This window comes from Anopheles stephensi, chromosome 2 (genome assembly GCF_013141755.1).
Source record: "Anopheles stephensi strain Indian chromosome 2, UCI_ANSTEP_V1.0, whole genome shotgun sequence".
In the NCBI taxonomy this organism is placed as follows: Eukaryota; Metazoa; Arthropoda; class Insecta; order Diptera; family Culicidae; genus Anopheles; species Anopheles stephensi.
This window is the reverse complement of record NC_050202.1, coordinates 44,917,181-44,940,527: the sequence shown is the minus strand read 5'-3', so window position 1 is coordinate 44,940,527 and position 23,347 is coordinate 44,917,181. Positions and strand designations below refer to the sequence as shown.

General features: G+C 44.3%; 1 protein-coding gene and 1 non-coding gene across 8 annotated transcripts in view; both read right to left on the bottom strand.

Moving 5' to 3' along the window:
- Positions 1-23,347, bottom strand: part of LOC118506872 (mpv17-like protein) — a 149,639-nt gene that overhangs the window by 47,375 nt on the left and 78,917 nt on the right. For 5 of the 7 annotated variants that reach the window (XM_036044610.1, XM_036044612.1, XM_036044613.1 and 2 more), the window contains one exon: positions 5,655-5,698. The gene's annotated coding sequence lies outside the window, so the exon portion shown is untranslated. The remainder of the gene's footprint in view (positions 1-5,654; positions 5,699-23,347) is intronic. The other 2 variants (XM_036044611.1, XM_036044616.1) reach the window with 1 other exon arrangement.
- On the bottom strand, positions 8,320-8,391 carry Trnat-cgu. The gene has a single exon. It is a non-coding gene; the product is annotated as a tRNA-Thr (tRNA).

Below are 23,347 nucleotides of genomic sequence, written 5' to 3'. Positions count from 1 at the left end.
TTTAAAAATCGACAGCTAATTGGGTATTGTGACGACAATGCGTGTTCCGTTGGTGATAATGTTGAATGGTTTTTGCACAACAGAGAGTGGCGTAATTGCAGGGTGAATGGAGACGCCGAAGGACTAACTTCGCTCGAATATCCCGCGCAAAAAAGCCTGAAGCAGCGCAAAAGACAACATTAGACAAACCCATTGAACATCATTATCAAGTGAGTCAAACTTGCAGAGGACCAGCTGTTCGCTACTCAAGACACATCTTCCATTCGGACAAATTTCAAGCAGCCAACCCACTCCAAAAACATCCCAGAAGCACTTTCGCACAAACCCTTTAATTGTGTGCTACGCGAGGCAAGCAAGTTTGGGGTTGAATAGTTGTACTCCCTGCTAAATGCCATTTCCTGATTGGTTTGTGTAGTTTTTATTTTTGCGTTTTCCACTCACAAGTATCTTGGTAAGTGGCCATGTTGTTGCCCGGTAATGGCGGGTTGCCCCCCCCCCCCCCACCCAGCTCCGTCCCGTTTTCTCCTGCGGTGGTAGCAGCATTCTTACCCAATGGTGTGGGGCATTTAAGTTGTCGCAATCAGGCTAACTACCTACTGGCCGTGGTGCCCAGCATCGAACGAGCAGCGCTGCCAGTAACAGATGGCATAATCGTTCGGCCCGCACTACACGACCCCACCGGTGAAAGAGGGCATTTGCCAACGAAAATTGCATTTATTTAATTACCAAGTTCTTTTTAAGAAAGTGTTATTAAAGCATCGCTTTCGAATTTGACCATGTGTGGGTCAGTGTTTGTGTGTGTACGTGTTGATTAAGGGTCTGCAAAGTTTTGGAATAAGGAATGGCAGAGAAGTCATTTGAAGTTGTTCTACATGATTAAATTGGTTTCTTAGTTGGTTTTTGTTTTCATGTACCACCACTCAAAGTTAGTTTCCTTTTTTAATTCAGTTAAATTATAGTAAATATGATCATTATTATTGCCCCACCACAGTTTTTGTCATTCCTTTAATGGTTCGTTTATTAACGATAGTTAATGGTTTTTCTTCTTAATAAGGACGAGTAAAGTATTCTTTTTCGATAATCTCACTATCGTACAGCGCATTAGACTCGCCAAGCTCCGGTGGGCTGGTCACGTCATGAGAATGACACCGGACGGCCCAGCCCGTAAAGTCCTTTTAGGCCGTCCACACGGACAGAGGAGGCGTGGTAGGCCCAAATTGAGATGGAGTGATGGCGTTGATGCGTCCGCCAGAACGGCCGGGATAACGGATTGGCAGACGACGGCGCTGAACCGTGAGCGGTATCGAGGATTGTTGCAGCAGGCCAAGACCGCAAAGCGGTTGTAGCGCCTGATAAGTAAGCAAGTAAAGTATCTTCTAACATTATTGATCGAGGTGAATTTGACAGAACAATCCAAGGAATGCCATGTTCCAATAAGACTCCGACGGATTCAAATTCCAACTAGACGGCTCTGCAGGCTACATCAGTGATGATAATAAAGTATTGCAGGTTTCCAACGCCAAAAGCAGACTTTATCAAAACAGCTAAAGTTTTAAGGTAAACGATGAGCCATTGGCCATTCGATTGTCTCTTTATTCAACTGTTTCAACTTTATTGATACTGGTATTGACCCTGGCCATTAACTGTTTCTTGGAAGGGCATTTTGATCACTGAACCGATGCTGTGGATCTGCTTTGCTGACGCATTTAACGTATGCGATTAAAATTTAAGAATCGAGAGAACTAGAGAGGTTCAAATCCCATCTGGGCCTTTGTCAATGTCATCGTCAATGTCAATGTCAATAAGTCTAGTAAGCCATAAATGGCTGGAATGACCTAAGAGGTCGTTAGGCCATTCCAAACTTAAAACTACAGACTATACAAAAGTACTATTTTGAGTGTTTGATACTTGCTTCTCGTTCTTATCTTGGCTTATTTAAAACCTATAGCACACAAACTGCAAGTAATCGTGTATTTAGTATAATGTATTTAAACATTTTGAGGACTTTTTCTATCACGTTACGTTCCTTGCTCTATACAATCCAAAACCCTGGCCAAGTTGGAGCACAAGTAAAGTTGTTGGTGTTTTGGTGGTTGGTTTGCATTAAATGCGGGACCTACCATAATTTTATCTGCGGACCGGACTTTACCAACTCCTGCTTAGTCTACGATATTTGTAGAGAGGTACGGTAGATATTATTTGAAATTTAAGAAGAGATTTATACATCGTTCTATAGTTCAGATAGAATAGCATCAGCCCGTAGTGGCCTCCAAAGCGTTCAAAATAGGCATTCGATTCCAGCTAACTATCCAAGGGCAAAAAGAAGACACCTTAAGCGCTGGTAGGCATCTGAATGAATGAAATGAACAAGATCAAAAAGTACGAAACGAAATAAGAATCAAACGAATAATATACTGTAAAGAAAACGCATCAATTAACGAATCAATCACCAATGAAATCTAATTCTCTGCAAGTCTGTTATATTCTTACATCATCCTGTGTGATAAAGCAAAAAGTTTAGAGACAAACCGCAGTTTCTTTCAATTTGTATGCATTATTTCTACGCTCTGAAATTAATGAACAATTTTAACTTCATTGTTGATGCCAGTCTGCCTCGGGGTACATGTCAAATTTCTATGGCAAATTCTTCCCGTTCCCACACACACACACTCATGCGGAAATAGTTCGCCGGGCTTGAACAGTACCATTGTACCTTCTCCTCTGTATGCACTTTATCAAAACAGACACAATGCCAATTACCCTTCAATCTACGAGAAACTTGTTAATTCCATGCCTTCCGAGCGAGCGACTTAAACATGCCCACCTAACCAAACGCACAAAGAAGCGCGTCCGCAGTAGCAGCACAACAGTTCACGACGATTGCTGAACGTACTACATCATAATCATCATCCGAAGCGAGGGAGGACGGTTATTTAATACAATAACGCGGCCTTCAACGTCAAGACATACATTGCAGCGGTGGTGGCGACTGTGGAGGCCTCGCGGCATCGTCAGCCAGTTCGTGAGCACCTCTCGCTTGTTCGCCACTTTGTGCTCATTTTCCGCGATTGCTTTGATTGCTGGGCGCGCGCGAGCGATCAGGGATATAGCGAAGTACCAGAGCTGGTTGGTCGTGTCGGGAAGGAAAGAAAATGAAAATAAGCCGCTGCCAACCGCGACACACTACAATACTGGGCCAGTGGTGCGGAGCATCTTGTCGCGCTGGATGCGTTATCCGTTAGCCGTTAGCGTTCCACCTCTTGGCATGCGCTTTTAGCCGGGGAAATCCGTTCCCGCGTGTAGCATTCCGTCCCTAGTTCCACCAAGTAGTTCGTCTACAACAATGCGTCCTACACGCTCGCGAGGCATCATCATCTCCTTTTGCCCCCATACGCGATTAACGCTGCCATGGCATGTGCGAGCACTGGCTGCTGAGCGATACTGGCATTCCTGTTTTGTTTTTTCACTTTCGCACTGTTATCAAATAATGTCAGCACGAGGCCGTGCGAGACTTGGTACACTGCGCAGCCACAGGGAGTTAATGTTATGAGAGCAGCCAGCCGGAAGAGCTGGTGGCGCGATAGTAAAACCGAAAGCTTCCACAAAACGAGGCTAAGAATGTGTGTTTGTTGTTGCTCGTGCTAGTGGTGTGCTTGGGCTGTGTGCACCAGCCGCACGTCAGTAAACGGCCACATTGTTTCCTTCCACGGAGGCAAACACCCCCTTTCGGACAGGCAGATCCGATCATGTAACCCAATGGTGCGCGTCAATTTCATACCATTCACGTGGTCGGCGTGCACCAGTTCGTGACGTTTGTGGCCCGCTGTTCTTCACTCTTATGCGGGACCCGTAGATAGTAGGGTATGGTTGTTTCGGTACGGCTTTTTCCACCGTGGAGACGCTCACGCAGTTGTCATATTTTGCTGTCAGACCGCGGTAAATATCGCGCGACGACGACCCGTCTACATTCCGGCAAACGGTCGTCGTCGTCGTCGTCGTCGTACAACATGCAACCGCCGCGTCCACGCGAATTCACGAGATAAATGTACTTTATTGTTTTATAGCTTTTCTGCAGCACGGACTCTACCTACCAGCCATGGGTTTTTCTTTAGGCAAGAAGCGCACATGCTGGCTAATTTCTTTTTCCGCGGGCAAACGACCGCAAACCACGTACCATGCAAAAGACTACTACCTTTATCATTCGTCGGGCAAAAGGAGGAAACAAAAACCTGCAACAATCTCGGCCAAAGCATCTCGGCCTGCGGGTCTTGCGGATGGGCACGGGCTGGGGCACTTACACGTGTGACTTCAGGAGAGCAAAACAAAAAAAAACGAAACTCGTTGCTGGAAAGCATTTATCACGGAATTACATACACGCGGTATGATTTTATTTATGGCAGTGACATGCCATAGCGATGCGATGAAAGATTGGAAGAGTCAATGAGAGAGAGAGAGAGAGAGAGAGAGAGAGAGAGAGAGAGAGAGAGCTGTGTGAGGTCCGGTCCTGTTCTAGTGTTGTTCTAGTGCTTTTTTCTAGAAGTTCAAAATATAGCCTCAATACTTTTAAATGTTTTATACTATTGCAATTAAAATAAAATATATGGACATTTTTTATTTCTTGTTAAATAACATATTAAATGAGTTCATGCAACTTCAAGAAGTCTTGGTCCTTTCAGGTCCTTTCAGATCTGTCGCAACCATTAATACCATATTGATTTCACTACAAGAATTTCAAACACCGAATTGCTATCTTATGTAACATTTGAGTCCACAGCCAACACGTTTGCTCAACATCACATGTCAGGTGAATGTGGATGGAAATCTCTCACGGTGTTTGTTACCACCAAAGGCCAACACCTACAGATGAGCTTGTCTGTTTTCACATCAATCTGGCGTTAGCGAAAGCCATCCCTGTCTCGGAGGTGGAAACTTCGGGGACCGTCTACTGCCAGTTCCTAGCATACGCTGATGAGATAGACATCATCGGTCTGAGACTCTCCTAGGTAGCAGAAACTTACCAAAAGATCGAGCGCACGGCACTACACCTCGAGGCGAAAACCAATATATTGGTGACACACCCAGCGACTAGGACACTTCTCCATTCAAAAAACCTGGAAATACGTTGAGGGAGCCGCTACGAGCTATATGAGTTGTTCAGAGCTCTCACATTTGGAATCATCAGACTCTGGTAGGCTGGTCATGTCATAAGAATGGCACCCAGTCCGTTGAGTCTTTTTAGACCGACCACACGGACACAGGAGGCGTGCTAGTCCCAAATTGAGATCGATTGATGGCGTAGATGCATTTCCCAGGATGGCCGAGATAATGGATTGTAAGTCGACGGCGCTAAACAGTGAGCGGTATCGAGGGTTATTGCAGAAAGTCAAAAATCGGCGAAGCGGTTGTAGGGCCTAATAAGTAAGTATGTAAGTAAGCAAACATCTTTCTATGCGTTGAATACATACTCAACATATAGAAGACTAACATTTCTCATAGCAAGCAAACAAAAACATTACCAGATTGGTGAAATTTACTGAGTACTGAGAAAGGCCTTCGAGTATCATCCATTTTATTGGAAATGTAGCTTGCTACCGACGAAATTCCACTACATATAATCATCCAGATTTAAAATATCAACAATACTAAGTTCTTACCTTGTTTACTCCAATCAACTCTGTTTCGTATTTCGAGCTCTATACTGAAAATAAATAAAAATATAGGAAATTAATATTAATTGATTGCAACTCAGTGGCCTACTTATAGCCCGTTCACACGGACAGAGAAAGCTTGTTAGGCTCTATTTAACATGGAGATTACGTTTAAACATCCGAACGTAGAAAAATATAGGATTGACCAAGGCTCAGAAGCTGTTGTAGAAGAAGTAAGTAAGGAAAATCACCTTGAATAACTTTAACTATGACTTTGACAAGTGTTCAAATAAAAAAGGGTAATTTCACTCTTAAACCAATTTCACAATAAACCACAGTGCGTAAGGTAGGCTAGACTTTGAAAAGCCGATGAACAAACAATAAAGCCTGCAGTTCCACGTGTGTCAGCCGATAAGACACACGCTGCTTGTGCATATTTTACCCAGTCTCTTTATTGACATAGCGTCTCCAAAGCGTTATGTTTATCAATCGAACCGTGATATACTCTGCTTCATCCAGCAGCCACATGCAAACGTTCTGAGATGATTGATACACAGGCCGCTGCTTCTGCCGGACAAAACCTCATTGATACCACATATTCGACGTCAGTAAACGACACACAAACGTGCGGTTCTATTGATTCTCGCGTGTCTGATAAAACAAACCCACTAAAAAAATAAAAAAGAACCGTTCTACCAACACTGATTAGTATGGATTCGGGAAAATCCTCACAATTTCGATCCCAATGGTAAACATTTCACAGCCTCCACACACAGCTACGTGCGGGAGGACAAAATATAATCTGGAAAGAGTGTGTGATTTGAAAAATGTATTCAACCTCTTCCCCCTGTGGCGCACAACAACGGCCAGACGGCCCGGAGGCCCAGCGAGACAGAGTCAACAACGCGAACGCGTTGTTATTTATGCTAAGCAAATGCGCTTCCTTCCCAGCAACTGTTACGACCGGTACGTGACACGATAACGACCGACATTCGCACAAATGGCCGCGGGAATGTGACAAATGTGGAGCGAGCTTGGCAGTTGGGCCCGGAGAGCACGAAACACCAATCCAAATGCTAATTCTGCGTTCATTGCCGGCATGTTTGTCCTTCGAAAAATGAAATAGTTTACATAAATACAGGCGCAAAGCGATCGATTGTAGATTGGCTCGCGAGGATGCGAAGGGCTTGGTGCGAGGATTTGGGCAGTAAAATTTTGAAATGGATAAAAATTTACAGCCATTCTGGTAAGGCAACCCCATAATACACAAACTAAGAGCCTAAAAAATCCTCCACACAAACCCCTTTAGCATATTTTTTTAGTCTCGCAAACATAAATAATTGCAGTCGCAAACGATTTTTAGCTAAATTTTCACATTGATTGATTTTGTTCGCTCCAACCGCGAATCGAATTTATTCATTACGCTCCGTGTGTGTGTGTGTGTGGCCGAACTCGATTGATGTTGAGGGTAATTAATTTTAAATCATTTGCATCTCGCGAAAATTGAATTTAACCGTACCCGCGTTCGCTTTCGCTCTAATTGTTTCAAATGAAGGACATACCAAAGGAACGTACATGCGGAAAGTCACACACACACACAGGCAGAGAGCATTTTGCTAATGATTTCGGTTGGGTGGCATGCTGATTGATAAATTACTCGTTTCGAAAACGATCATCAAACGCAAGCTTGGGCAATGGGCGTCCACAGTTGGTGCACTCCCGGGATGATATTATCTCCTGCCACTCCAATTGCCAGTGAGATACAGACTCTGGTCCCCCGCACCGTATGACATGGCGAGGACGTACCAGATCGGCAGAGTTCCAAGGGCGGTAGGAGGGTTCGAAGGAAGTCGGAAACGAAATGGAAGATAAACAAGAACTAAAACCAAGGCCGACAACCCGGCTCGAACGCCGAGGGGGAACTATATTAAAATTAATGACAAAATAATATAAATGTCATAATTACTGCCGGCAGGGTGCGTGAAGCACACGGGCCGGAGTATGACAAAACAACGTCGGGAACGTGAACGTCCTTCGAAAGCCAGTGTGAAAGAGGGCCTTGGTTGACTTCCAGGGAGGGTTGTGTGAGTGTGTGTGCTTCGAGCACCGAAATGCGGTTCAGGACCGTTGCACAACAACAAACCTTCGTTCGAAATGCGCCCGATAAAAGAACACACGTGGCAAAGGCTTTCTTCCCATTTTATGTTGCATCTCATTTTGCTTTAGTCGCTTAAATGCGTTAAGAGATGATTGCGGAGGTTGGTTCGGAGAACAGATTTTCAGCCGGTTTTATTGGCAAAGTGCAGGTTTGTTATATAGTTAGAACTATGAAACCAGTTTTTGCTTCAAATACATCTTGTGAGGTAACGTGACATTCTACTGTCTTACGTGTGTGTGACAAGAAACATTTAAAGGCATGAGTATGAGCATTTCAAACACCATCACCGAAAACCCAGCTAAAAGTATTTTGGTGTCACGCCACGATGACAGGGCAACAATTTATAATTGCATTTCATGAATCGAGTGCACACGTGCGCACAAAAGCGTAAAAGGAAACGATGTTCTTGGCGTGAAAATGAAGAAGGGCTGAGAGTGCTATGTGAAAAACGCATCGGAATGTGTTAGAGGGAAGCAAAAACAAGTAAAAAAGTAGCCACAAACATTCTTAGGATGCCTCCTGTGAGGTTTGAACTCACGACCGCTGGTTTACGAGACCAGCGCTCTACCACTGAGCTAAAGAGGCGGGTGAAATCCCGCTGCTTAACTGCGTTCTTCAACGCAACGCATGTACAAACGGGTGAAATTATTTGGATGCTTTAGTGCTATTTTTAGCACAAGCTAGGTATCCCCAATTGAGAATCGAGCATGCCAGGTATTCTACATCGAAGAATCGAGCATAAAGCATAGGAATTAAGGTCTGTAGAATTGGGTTGCCTTGTTGCTGACAAAAACATTCTATATTAGACTTAAACATTTGAGACAAGAGGAGTCAGGTATCCATAATTGCATATTTTTCTGTACGTTCAACAATTCAATCTATACTTGTTTTACGATGCTTTTTATGTTTTTACAAAGCATGATGCACAAGTTGAATAAACCCTTCCCAAAGTAACGTAAAAAGAAAAATACATTCTACTAAAAGTATGATGAAATTCGTTGGAGTCGCATTGAAAAAGTAGCGGTAAGATTAAATTCTCCTCTTCGTGAGGTCTCGAAGATCTCCATCCGACAGCACTAGTGTCCATCCGACCCTATCCGACATTCTGTTGGGTTCCAGGTCTGGTTGCAATTCAAGGAACCGACGCTGCAAACCTAAACCACACTTTCTGAACACAACCTTCTCCTAAACGATCAAACACTTGGAACAGAAATTGGTTCTTATTAAACTCTCCACTGACACATAGGTTCGACTATAGCTGAGATCAAAGTGTTCTATCTTGCCTCCGGTTAGTTAATATCTCAGATACGAGAAGCTTATGCTGAAATAAATCTCTCCACTTTGATGCTTCTTTGTAGTAAATATCACCGTACTGCATCTCCTCATCCATCGTCTGGGACACTCGCAATAGGGAGATAACACTGTCCAACAACACACAAGCTCAACGCTAACTCAACTGACATCTTAATCAGCATTTTCAACCAAATTTAAATATTACAATAGACACATACAAACATGATTAACTCTCTCACTCTGATGACCGTCTTCGTAAGAAGTTTTACTACTCGATGTCACTATTAACTAACCAATCAACCATCGTTGAAGATTTCTGCTTCCAACCAGTCTAAACAGCTAACATATCTCGCCTATATTTATTTTATCTCCAAAAACCTTTCTCGCTCAACTTAGGAAACTTTGGTTGATGATTCGAGCTGCAGCTGCTTCAAATCTTTTTTAACCCTGCTTTTGGTGAACAGGTTTTTATGCAACAAGGTCCGTTTGGTCTTGTGGTCGTTTACTGTGTTCAAATATATAGGTTAACGAAAAAACAGGTTTATTAAAAATAACCAACGCAGTCCAACATTTAGCATACCAGATTTCTGAATCACCCCACGGCAACCCAGGGTCCCATTAGGGAAAATCCTTTTAAACGCACAAATAAACCCATCCATAAACATGTAGATAAATTAATAGTTTGAACCGCACGGCAAGCCATCTCCATACCGCGTCAGTGTTGGTAAAATCCACCGATTTTGTTGTAGTTAAATTAGGATGAACATTCAACCCCTCCCGTAGAGGGTGGAGCAAGCGCGAGGCTGACAAAATAGCGACAAGAGGCCGGATGGCAGGAAATGGCGTAGCCTTATACAGGTCGCACAAGTACACGTTAAATCAATTATAATCGCTCGTAATTTATTATCGATAAACCATAAATTATATGCCGCGCGCCTGTTTCCCTTTCACCTCTTCCTTCTCTCGCTCTCTCGCTCTTGGCACTACTAAGTGCGATAGCTTCAAAAAGCCTTCTTCACAGCATATGTGTGTGCGGGCACCTGGCCATTGCGAGCGTCGAATTAATTCCCGTATTTATTAAATCCGCTGCATGCATGCACACGTAGCACTGCGGCATAGTGCAGCATTGCACGGCCAGCGCATGATGTACGCCCATGTGCACGCGTTCGCCTGCAAGACGAAGTCGACTTTTCAAGACGCGAAGAGAACCTCAATTTAGAGGTTGGTTGCTGCAGGGGTGGCTGGTAGGTAGTGGCGGCGGCAAGGAACTTAATGGTAACATTTCACGCCTCGTTGTTAGACATCGATTACTTCGGCCGGAGAGAGATGTAGTTCCAAGACCCTGCAGACTGAGACCGAAGGCTGGTGATGGTGGAAAGACGAACGATAATAATACACAGATCAATTAATGAACGTCGCCCTCGACCATTACCCTCTTCTCAAGAGTTCTTGCCCGGTCTCACTCGCAGCGAGCATCAAACGAAAATCATCGACAGTTCTTTGCTTTCTCGATTGTGGTCAACAATCGGAGTTCGGTGCGTGTGTGTGGAAACGGTCGCCGCGCTCTCTTCCCGCCACATTAAGCAAATAAAGATAAATTAAGCCGAATGACCGACAACGTAAACACAGCCAGCTCCACGCCACGCCGTCGCGCCCATCCGATGATCGAGGTTGATAAACGGATGGACGGCTCTAACGTCTGTGCCGCACGTCGCATGGGTCAGGATCGAACTTTACACAATTGAAACGGAAAAATAAACGAACGCGCTCCTCCATCCGGCTAGGGCGACTAGGGGCGGCCTCTAACGCATATGCATATAAAGAGGCAGTCGCGGCAGTCATACCCATGGCACCTCTCCATCCCTAGCTTTCCTTAACTATTGACACATGCGAGTGGACTTTAATGGCGCCATTTACTAGGTTTGATTGTGGAATCTTGCGGCCACACCACACCGGCACTTCTCACATGGTGCGGATTCGTTCTGTTTTGGCTCCGGCTGAAAACTCACTATCGCGATCGTCGCACACATTTGATTGATTTTCCCCTCCGAGTGGGAATTCAGCTACAGGAGTACAATCGGACGGTTGTCATGCCGTGTAATATGTGCGTTAGTTGTTTGCATGTTGTTTTCCGGTCCGTGGTCCATTCCGTGAACCATGGGGAATAATGTCCAACATTATTGTCCGCTCGATTCGTCCCGATACATCACTCCATGTCGGCGTAGACACCGGATGTGAAAGGTGTGTACTTTCCTGGCAACACTAAGCGACAGCGAGCGTTTTTCCTTGTCAGGCACGGGCCGTACAAAGAGAACGAGTTGTGTTGCACTTTAAGGTTAGCGAGGCGTTATGACAATGGTGGGTTTACAATTTTAAGCTATACTTTGTTGAATTAGTCGCAATCGTCATTTTCAATAACTTCTAATATTGAGAATGAGCTTCTTCATTGTTCTATTGAAATAGTTACATTTTCGAGAGGCTTACTGGATAGTTTATCGAAAACAGTCAACTATATTGTATTGGATCGGTTGATCGTCGTTAGTCATATATCTGTAGTTGAGGCCCGGAGGCCTAGTATCATCGGCGACAGTCTTTCACACGGCATGCATTTGGAGAATGTTGGCTACGTTTCGTCTATTGCTTTAAATCGAACGTCATGAGCCTTTGCACTGATAAGTGTTAAGTGATGCCCGTTCCGTTTTCATCTCGGCGATTCAATCGTATGAATTATCAGTGGATGGGATTTTGAAGAGAATTCACCAAATGCGTCATCTGTGAGCATCATTGGACTAACAACTTACTTTCAAATCACGTATAGAATAAATATTTATAGCTTTGGGACTAATATTCAAGTTGGTTGAAAACTTTGCCCGAGGCTCTTGGTAGGCTACGACATCACCAGGTTAAAATGCTCAAAGATAAAAAAGGCTTTGATCTCACAACCCTCAAAGCAATATACCGCAGTTGAGTAAGGCTCATTGTACAAGGTAGTTCTAATGCCCATACGCATGAGACATGGCATTACACACTCCACTTTAGTTTTAAGGACAACAGATACACTACTGCTACTTGATAAGATCAATTGTTCTACTCTCGACTATTTGACAGCAGCAACTAGCCAAAATTTAAGGATCTTCTAACATAGTTCATCATAAACCCCAAAACGAGAAATACATAAAATATGTTATCCATACATGATAGTTCCTTCCGTAAACCTAGTTGGTAGAGGGGAAAATTGCTCAATGAACAAGAAACATCACAGGACTGAGTATCGAGCCCCAGTCTTAAAAAAATAACCCATACAACACACAACTACGAGCGGCGATCAACGAGAATGTGTATTGTGTACTGTTAAACAATTGCAGTTTGTTCCATGTAACAATATGTCCGGTCGTATGTTACATGATTCCATTCGAAAGAAACAATTAAAACAACGTAAACAGATCTAGCTTGTGTTTAATCAAGCCAAAAACATGTTTTGATAACGATTTTGCTTTGCTGCAAATGGTTTCTTGTACACATAAAACATAAATAAAATGTAAAATGTATACTTACGCCACAAGCACAAAGGTCACAGTAGCTACACACACATGAAAATATCCATTTCCGGCCGAAAACAACACTTGCTTTATAAGCTTACCGATGGATATGAAAAAAAAAACAGTCCATTTGTGGCATACGTGACTGCCGGGATGTGTTCTGTTGTTTGCTAGAATTCCATCAAACGATTATGAAATTCAATTTATCCGCGCCCCGTATCCATGACTCGGGGCGGTCGGCCGGCCAGCCGACGGAACGAAAACAACAAGACATTTATTTACGGACCATTTTGATCACATTTCATGGGATTGCTGGCATGGGGTGGCACATGCCAGGTGGGTGAAGGGAGAGGCCGGAGGAGGGCAAAAATAATAACTCACCCAAGAGCACAACAAGTTCCCACGCATTCTCCGCCGACAGTGGACGGGGTGGGCAGGAAGTTATTTATTGTTTCGACGAGTAAGTGTAGACGGGAGATGCCACGCAGTGAAGTGAAATCGTAATAATAACCGTCAAGAGCAAAAGAAAACCGATTCTGTCGCCAGCGCCAAAGCGTTACCAACGTGACCGTTCTGCTGTCGCCGTAATCGAAGACGGCTATCAAAACCACCCCAAAACCGGCGCCCTTCGCTGATGGAATACCTTCCGCGGAGGAGCAGGTACATTGGCACGAACACCCATGTGCCACAAACAGCTTGGGCGAAGCGAGCCAGAGCCTACCGGAGTAAGGCGGCATTGGATTTTCCATAATCCGAACACGCACCCGGCATAAAGTTTGCACGTGGCGTATCGTCTTAATTGCAGACGACCTCCTGTGGTGTGGATGCGTAACGAGATTTCCGAATTTCCCCCGGCCGGAAACGGAATCGCCAGCCGATATCTGGTGTGCCTGGGTGGTCTAATTTCATTTGCTCATCTCTTAGCCACCCGTAGTGTGTGAGTGTGCCCGTTGTTGTCTTGGTAGTGCGGAAGTGAAAACCTATCCCACCAAGACGGCATCGATTGCTTCAAATGCTAGTCCAAACAGGGCGACTCTGCGTATCGAGTGACATATGGCAAACAGTAGTGACGTGCTAGAATGGATATCTGGTAAAAATATATCAGCTTTCCAGTGGATGATTAGTCAGCCCCATTACCAATAACAATGGCTTCAATGTTTTCATCGTGAGAAGAATTCCCTCTTCAACAACAGACCATCCTTACCGACGACGGTCAAGCGACAGAAACACGTTGCGCTAATTCTGGTTCCAAGAAGCGCTTACCTTACGCCAACATCTCGAATATCCAGAACGTTACTAAACACGGTGTCCGATGCCGAGAATCGAAAGCGTTACACAACTCACTGCCAGGGACATCCTGCCAGGGTATCCGTGCTCTGTGAGCACTTTATGGAAATCAATATTTACACGGCCACCCTTTACGGAGCGATTTTCAATTTACACATTAATTCCTCTCGATCCATCAGTGCGAGCTGCTATCAGCAGCAGAAGCAGCAGCAGCTGCTGCTGTTCTTGGATCACTTCCCCGCTGATAATCTCCATCACGCCAGTAAAATAAATCCACAACCACTGGCCGACCACCGCAGCAGCACACGCCTGGCGAACATCAAAGCGATTTCATCATAATTCGTTCTCGCAATAATAATGCTCCAACAATGTAGGTCGTCGCCTCGGCGGTTTACGACTGCGCCTCTTATGTTGACAAACCTTGGCGGAGAAAGTGTGTGTGTGTCCACTTGGCGAGGAGATCTTGGCGGGTGCAAAGAGCGATTTATTTACAATCGCTTGACTAATCCCCGAGGTTCCCGCGAACTCCGCACGTTGGAGCCAGTGCTAAGTGCAATTTGTTGCCGCAAACGGTTTAGTAAACAGTGTCGATACGATGACGACAGTGGGCTCACTATCGCGGTCGGGTTTGGCGCGCAGATGGGGGATAAATGGACTCTCTCTCTCTCTCTCTCTCTCTCTCTCTCTCTCTATGGAGCTGTTGCTACACGGGTACGGTTTCCTCGATAAACTAGCAAAAGACAAACATAAATTACAGCCATAATCCGTTTATTGATTGGAAGTGGTTAATTTAGTTTCTCTGTTCCGACCATCTGAACCAACGCTTTGAAGCTACAAATGTTGTAAGAGCATACTTTGGGCGAGGCTAATCATTACATAAAACAATGTTGCAGATGAACAGTATATAACGTTGATGATACTTTTAAAATTAGAAGAGATAAGTCTAATCACACTATCATACTGGAATCATACTGGATGTCAGAATACTTGGTATTTCGGATGTTAATTAACTTGTTAATCGGATGTGGCATTGGCAGTACCATGACCGCTTAATTCAAAACTGATTTAGTTATTCGGTATAGGCTTACAGAGAGAAGAGGGAATTCAAGGTTCAATCACCTTCAAACCGTCAAACACCCATCATAAGACCCCATCGATTGTAACTTCACATCAGATCATGATTTTCATCTAGTTGAAAAAAATAACAGGAGAATGAAACCTCTTAATTAACCTGCTCACCATGACCGATCTGCTGAAGTTAGACTCCACTGTGCTGAGGTAGAACGCACGGAAAGAAAAATGCATACCCACAGTTACGAAAAATCCAAGGAATGTTTATATGTTGTGATCATTTTAAAAAGAGCAATAAAATCGTGATTTCAACTCGTAAACCTTCCGTTAATTCAGAGTAGTCGTAGTTTTAAAATAATTTATGTTTAAATAATGAGCAGATTATACAACTTCAGTGGGCCTCCCGTGTCGTGTCAATAAGACAAACAAAACTTCATTACACATTTCCCAGATCAAGTCGGCAAAAATAGCTCATGCTTGCTCTGCACACGGTTGTGCGGTTGCACATCCAATGTTCCCTTGTGTTTCTATTTACAAGATTGACATTGAGATTGCACTGCGTCTCAAGAACTTAAGATCCAAGCCCCCTTTCCTCAAGACTCCTGTCCGTACCAATGTCCCCGGTACCCGTGGTTGCCAAATCTCATCAGATGCAGTGATTGCTGTTCTTGACGTGGCTCAAGTCTCCTCGGCAACCTGATCGACCCGACGGCGTACGAAACACGAGAACGGACGGAGGTGGCCCTCGTTCACCACCTGCTGTGAGTAAATTTTATGCTACAAGTAACTCCAACCCCGCACACTTTCCTTTCCGGTTTCAAGAGGTCGAGCTGGTTACGATGGTCGGGCAGAGCGTTGTATGCGAGTATGGTGTGTATGGTGGGCGAGCAAAAAACCCCCACTTATGTTACACTACCCCGTCCCATCACCCCCGTGACGCTTGCTCCGGTCCAGGGAGTTACAAACAAATGAAGGAAATTATAAATAATGGTCTTCGAAAATATGTATGTTTCCAGTGTTATTATTATTAAGACCCGCAGTGCACAGCGGCAGCACGGGCATTACGGGCCCGTTTCGAGAATCGGGGTACCCACCCGTGTACTTCAGCCCTCGTCACCACCCGCGGTACATGGTTGTAACAATGTCTCCCGTCAGGCAGCAGCTACAGCAGAACCGATGATGAGTCGTCATTTTTCCTCAGAGCTACACGCCGGTGCACGGAAACAATTGCTGCTGAAACTAGCACCCGTGGCGAACGAAGGAAGAAAGTGTTCGACGAAAAGGGGATAAACATCGATTCGTCATCCGTTGCAATTGATTTCGCTTTGACCGATTCGTCACGATCCGGACGACACCGGGCCCATGCGATGGACTTCCTGCCAGGGTAATGCAATGTCGCAATGTCGTTGCAGCAGCAGCATACCATGGCGAAGCGCATAAAAAAAAAAGGTCCGTGCTGTTGTGCTGACCTTCAGTAAATCTCCAGCATGCTGGAAGATGGACAAGGGATTTTCTATCGACCGGGAAGATGTATCGGGGTACGCCTTGGTTGGTGGTTTTACGTTGCGAAAAGTATCGTAAAGCGTAAGCACGATAGAAATTTACTATCTTTTAAGGAGGATTTATGTGCGCTTGCTTTCTCTTCGCTATCAGCATGATGTATGGTTTATTTAATTCGTTCACCATGGGAGAGAATCATTGAACAAGCAATAGTATTTCAACCTTATTTCAAGAATATATGGTATCAAGAATCTAAAATTACATCTTTCATTCACAAGAACTTTGCACAGTATTCTCATAAAAACTTACTTTCGGCACCTAACCGTATTTGATGACTCAGAACTCAAGTTCGTACGCCACGGGATGTTTATTTATGACACACAATCAACGAAATGTTTTTCACATGTCATCACACAACGACGGTTGCAGATGCTGCGAGTACATCAGTTCCATTTTAGGTGTGTGGGACAGTGCGTTCGTGCGTGCGTGCGTGTGTGACATTTTAACAACAGGGATTAGAGTGATGGCATCAGCTAGCGGCTGGGATGGGATGCCGTGGGCTGATCCTGCTAATAAACCATATCTCGCGGACAGATAGTAGCCATTAGGGAGTAATAAAATGTGCAAAAAAACGTGTGTTTTGCTGTTTCCTGCTGTAAAACAACAGTGTGGCATGGTGGTTTCGCACACGACAGCTCAAAAGAAAGGCCAGTCATAATTATGTTCGGCATGTGTGCAAGAAGAGTAAATGTCATTAAGTCTAATAAAAATTTGTATTCATGTCGTAAATGCAGTGCGTAGCATTATTGTACGGGCTAATATTTTTTTCAATAAGAACAAATAACACACGCGAAGTATCCAACATAACATACTTATTGATGGTCAAACTCGACTGTTAAAGAAAAATTATCTTAACCCACAAACTCGAAAGACGAAGAAAAAGCTCGCAGAATCAACGGGTCAATGGGTAGTCTTACTGGCGCTATTATTGTATCTTCATTTAATATTTATACATAACTTTGAAGAAGACAGGCTTATTTAAAATCTACTAATTAACTTAGCAGGGCTAGGCTGCAGAAGTCCTCAAAATCGCTCACGAACTAACACCAACACCAATATTTTGGATTTGCTTGTGGAAGCATCCAGTCCACGTCAAATTGGCCATGTGGACGACTTAAATTGACTTTACTGGCTAGGTCGTTCGGTGCCATTCTCATGACATGACCAGCCCTCTAGTACCTGATGAGCCTATGTCAATGTCTCAAAGGTTTACGTGAGTTCTGCTACTGTGTAATATAACTACAGCCAATCAGAACTACACAGTCCTAGCTTCGTTGTCTATCAGTCTATCATCAATTCTTTACAGTTTATTTTTTGTCTAAAACTAAACGATAGATTGGCCATAAAATGTCACTTTCACTGCTGTAGCAGACAAACGAAAAATTGAAATGATTGCTGAAATTCTCTGGATCGAAGTCTTAATACCAATAAGATCTTCGTTGGATTTGAGAAGGTTCACATTCGTTAGTGTTTTTTTTTTCTAAGATGATATTGATAAATTTATATTTTTTCCTGATTTTTTAATATCGTCACGTAATTCTTCATAAAGAGAAACAGCTAAGCTAAACAAATTTGTTTTTCTAATGACAAATCTATATTTTTAAACTACTAAAAACAAAAGTAATTGTATAGTTACGTTCCGCACTGTGTACAAGCCACCTGACATCCTTCGTACCCATTCAAGCGGAAACCGTTCGACGGCCGGCTAATTTACGATGAAATCAAAGACTCGATCTTCTCCGCATCTAATGAAACGCAGCGATGAGGCTGCAAGTGCATACGAAGCACCCTAATAACAGGCTCACATTTCACAATACACGTACGAGGTTTCTTTATCGCAGGGCCCGATCGCGCACGTCTCTCACGGCAACACGGTTGAATGGGACGGATGAAAATGTCAATAGCTTATCTAATGACAGTCGATGATGATGATGGGTACGAGAAAACCTCAGCGCGAATTTGTGTGACATTAAACCCCATCGGAAGGCCGTTCCGTGTGAACCCTTGTGAATCATCTTCACGCACGCACCTAGTCACAAGAATATGTAGACGAAATGGTGATATCGCGCAAAATAAAACCACTCCATGTCACCACCATCGAGCGGGTTGGTTGAAGGATGGAGGAAGCAAATGAAGCTTACAGGCACGTTTCCAGCAATAATGAAATGCATCAAATTCAATCGTCTGGGGAATGAGATGGCATAAGTACGTGTGTTCGTGATGGGGAAGGCGGCATTCGAATGAATTATGGAACTGAACCACACACATGGAACGGCTTATTGGCAATCAAATTTCGAACCGCCAGCAAAAAAAAAAACTCGACATCGACAACCGGATTCATGGACGACAGTCGACAAAACGAACCGAAGAAGAGAGAGAGATAGAACACATTGGAAACAGACCATCAAATTTGGGATGGAATAGCCCCGAAACCGATATCGGGAACCATTAGCACCAGTGCGCAACTCTCGAGGGGACGTGTTCGTCGCGTAATCAACGGCCCTTGCTACACTCTTAAGGCACAATGACACACCACCACGGTTTATTATGCCAGATGTTTTAATGAGTCTGGCAAGCGGTTGAAAAAAAAGGTGCCCCGAAGCACCGCAAGGAACTACCGATGGGTCACTTCCGGCGCGCAATTCCTAGAGTAACTTTTTTGCTGATGTGACACATCGTGCCGTTATGACACTTTTCCGGCTGTTCGACGAGCTGAGTTCTGTTTGAGTTGTTGCTCAGGTACGAAATAGATTAGCGAGGCAGCACGGGTATACAAAGAGAGTTCCACAAGTGGACTGAGTTGCAGCTAGTTGGCTTTAAAATTCAATGTACGCTCTTTGTACCTTGTTATGGAGCGTATAATTTCCAAATAAATATAAATGAGAATGTTGACAGAATTCAACCTCCGTACGCGGAACTACAGCCCAACGCTTTGCTCAGTTTAACAGTTTAGTTGCTGTGCTTCACCAAAATTCCACCAGCAGCAGCCATATCTAGCAGAGCAAGATAAATAAGCTTTACATGCAACATTTCATACCCAACCAGCAACAAAAGCCGGGAGATAAAACTGCACTCAACCTCTCCATTAGTGGAGATCCGTGACACCAGCAGCAGTAGTACTACATCAGTACGGCCATTGGCATTAAGCGTACCCTGGGAGTTGTTGAGGCACTGTGTGTGTGAGAGTGTTTTTGCTGGCTGTGTCAACCGTGGCATACCGAGCGTGTTGCTAATGTGCCATTGTTTACCGGCGCTCGATCCGATGCCATCGCACAGATACATAATATCACATTTCTAGGTCTCACTAAACCGGGTGGACCCATCGCGAGCACACTTCCCATTGTGATAAAATCCTTAAGATTCGGGGATGCCTCCGTAAATAGGCAAAACCTCGCTCAAAGGGGCGAAGGTAAGAGATAATCTCTTACCCTCAAACGGGGACGTAAACGATGAGGGAAAATCTAGGAAAGACCCTGATAAGCAAACCCCTGAGTGCTCGTCGAATCCCGTCCGATAGCATGACGCGATGCATGGAGCAACCTTTTGAGCCGTAGTTGACATGGAAACTGGCTGAGTCGTGTTGGAACCGGCACACACTTCCTTCGGTGTGAAGCATGCACTATTAAAGGGTCTCTCTCTCTGTGTGACAAGAGGGAACACAAAATAAAGAGGGACGAGATAAGCGGCGGCATAAATATTCAATCTAATTTCCAAACACCGGCACAAACAACGCGTCTCCCTTCGCATATCGCGTTGTGGAGATGCGATAAGGGAAAATATTTTTGGGATCTATGTTGAAGTTGACTTTGTTTCTGTTTCTAAATGTTGTTTTCACTGTTGTTTCTGACCAGTGCAGGCATAGAAGCTGGAGCGCACCATCGCCCAAGTGAAGGAGAGTTTGGAATTTATTTAAACCTCTTGGTGTCAAGCGTGTTTCACTTTTTTTTTTGGTCGACGGACGCTTAAACGCTACTGCTGCTGTCATTGCCGTAGATGATGATTATAATTTAATCATCATTATAAATTCAACACGACCCGCAACCAAACCACCGTCACCGGCAGCAGGAAGGGTGCTGCAGCCGGCCATAGTCAGCCGGTTACCGAGTTGGGAATGCGGGAATCCCTTTCTTATCGCAGCTGGGCTGCTGTGACTCGGCGAAAAAAAAGGAAACCATAAAAATTGCAAAGAAAAGGTCAGAGCTACATAATTTTGTTTGGTAAAAAAACAACCCCCAAAAAAGTGTTTTTTAAAACCTGAAGCTGCAGGTCTGCTTTCTCGTGCTTGACAAACCGCACTCAGGAAAATAACGCGTATCCCTTTCACACGGTGTGGTTTTTTTGGTCCAAGAGGCTCCAACAGAGTGAAGAATTAAATGTGTTGTTTTTCTTTTGTAATGTCATTACATGGCATCCGGTAACCAGACGTACGCGGTCGTATCACGCACCCGGCAAACTGTTGAGGAACCACATTTGTTCCAAAGTGCGAGCGAGCGAGATCCGTTTTGATCGTCACCAGAAGAATTCTTGATTGTTAATAAAATTGTCGAACACACACACACATCAACCTATTCAGCACTCCAAAAGCCACCTTTCTACATTCCCAGCGAAAAAAACACTTGTTCGCTTGAATTCAATTCCCGGCGTCCCAACGGATTGGAGCCCGAATTTCCCAACTTCGACATGAGTTAAGAGCAATTTCGTCCTGTTGGCGCCATGTACATGTTGCCGCCGCTCACTAACAGGGTGGCCGGAAGTGTGTTTCATTGTACGCCAACTCCTCTCCCCCAGAAAGCCCTTCGTTCGACATGAAAAGGGAATGGTAATGGTAATTGTATGATTATGAATCGATTTAAATGTTGTACCGGTTTTATCTGGCATTACTGGAAGCCGGGGTACACCCAAGTATTTCGTCCATTTCGGCCACCAGTGAGGCAGCAAATGATGGGGTTGTGCTGCCGGTGTGCCATAATTTCGGACGCTAGTTGCTGAATATTCAGGAGAAATTAAACCCTTGAATTATCTGAGCATGGAGTTCGTAGTTTTTTTTCTTCCTTTCGGATTCGCTCCCTCGGTACTGCTAGCTCTTGCTGCTTTATTATGATTCGTTAGTTGCTGAGTTGTTGCCCAATGCTACCGACATTGATGTTGCGAGGGTACGTAGCTAATGGCACATTGATAAGCGCCCAACCCTTAGCAAAACTTCAGCTATCGTTTGCTCCCTGAAAAGCCTAAAAAAAGGGTTATAGCATTCAAATTGCCTGCCGATTGTGGACGGAAGTACTTTACATATGCTCTATTCGCCGACCTGCCGTGAAAACAATGCATGATTTATGGATAAGTTTGCGCTGATAGGTACTCGGGAACCTTGCCGGGCCTCATTTCCGGCAGAAGTTTGGGCATGTCGGAATTGGAATCGCTGATGATGGAATTGAGCGTGCGTTTCATGTTGGTAGGTTCTTGAGTGGAAAGTTTGATCATCGTAAAACAGGTTTTTGTTTGTTCGGTTCGTAAGTAGCCTAAAAGGTTCATTATTAACGACCGTGGCACATGCAAACGTTAAATTAAGGGACACTTAGAGGACGAACGCAATGTCATTTTTTAACCAGAGCTGGAATGTCAACATGGTTCTTAAATTATTGCCACCGAAAGTGATAAAGAGAGAAAGAGGGAGAGAGAGAGAGAGAGAGAGAGAGAGAGAGAGAGAGAGAGAGAGAGGTAAAGGCCATTAGGATTGATGATTGTAATTATTTTGAGCTATCTAATTCTTCATCTCCTTTTCCTTGGAGACTTCTCCTTTTTCTTCTTCTCTGCTCAATTGAGCTTTTTTTTTCGTTTATTTATAGAGGCTTTGGGTCTTTGAGACTTCATTCGCCTCTTTGCTCAGTTGAGCATGACTACGAGATATGGTCAGGGCTACAAATCTTACTCAGGAAAATTCGAAATAGTTAACAGTCCAGGACCAGCAGAGGATCACGTCTTTTGGAGGCCCTGAGCAGAATCAAAGATTGAGGCCCCCAATATCCATCGAACATGTTGACTGTACCAAAGTCAAAGCCCAAGCTGAGATATTATATCTTAAAAGCGCCTCTTCAAATAACCCAGGCTCTAAGGATTCCAGCAAGATAGCCAGTTTAAAGGAACATACGCCTCTATCGATATAAACAGGGCCCCACGGATCTGCTTAGTTTGCTAATATAGTCCCTCCATCTCTCCGGTGGAAGACCCCTGGACGTATCAGTGAGCGTCCTGGTCACTTCACAGCACATGGTGTGCAGGATACTATGTGTTGGTGAAGTTCCCTGGATCAGAGGAGCTTGTGGAGCCAGTGGTAGGGCCTGTGCAATGCACCTCCGAATTTCTCTGAATAGATTCTTATCCAAAATTACGATCGTGTCAATATTGCAAAAACCCTGTCCCGACACTCTTATTCAGATTCGGAGTCTATCACGGCAAAGGCCCCCGACAAGCAAGTACTTTGTCTTCGCCAAACTGATCATCAATCCAATGCGGTAGGCCTCGCGTTTCAGTTCGGACGGACTACCCAATCTTGACTAATCTTAATTCAAATTCCACCTGCACTGGTGTCTAACTAATGATCTTTTTTTTCCTGTATAATCGATTTTATTGCTTTTCAGCCTACCAAAAAACTCGTATGCCGTCTTGTGCTACTCGCTCATTATGCACCAAGGCATGAAGCCAACCACCGTCGTGCCTCTCTATTAGCAGCATGCAGGTGATTAGTTTTTACGGCACACCACCACCGCGTTCTCAAATCCTAGAAAACTACCCTG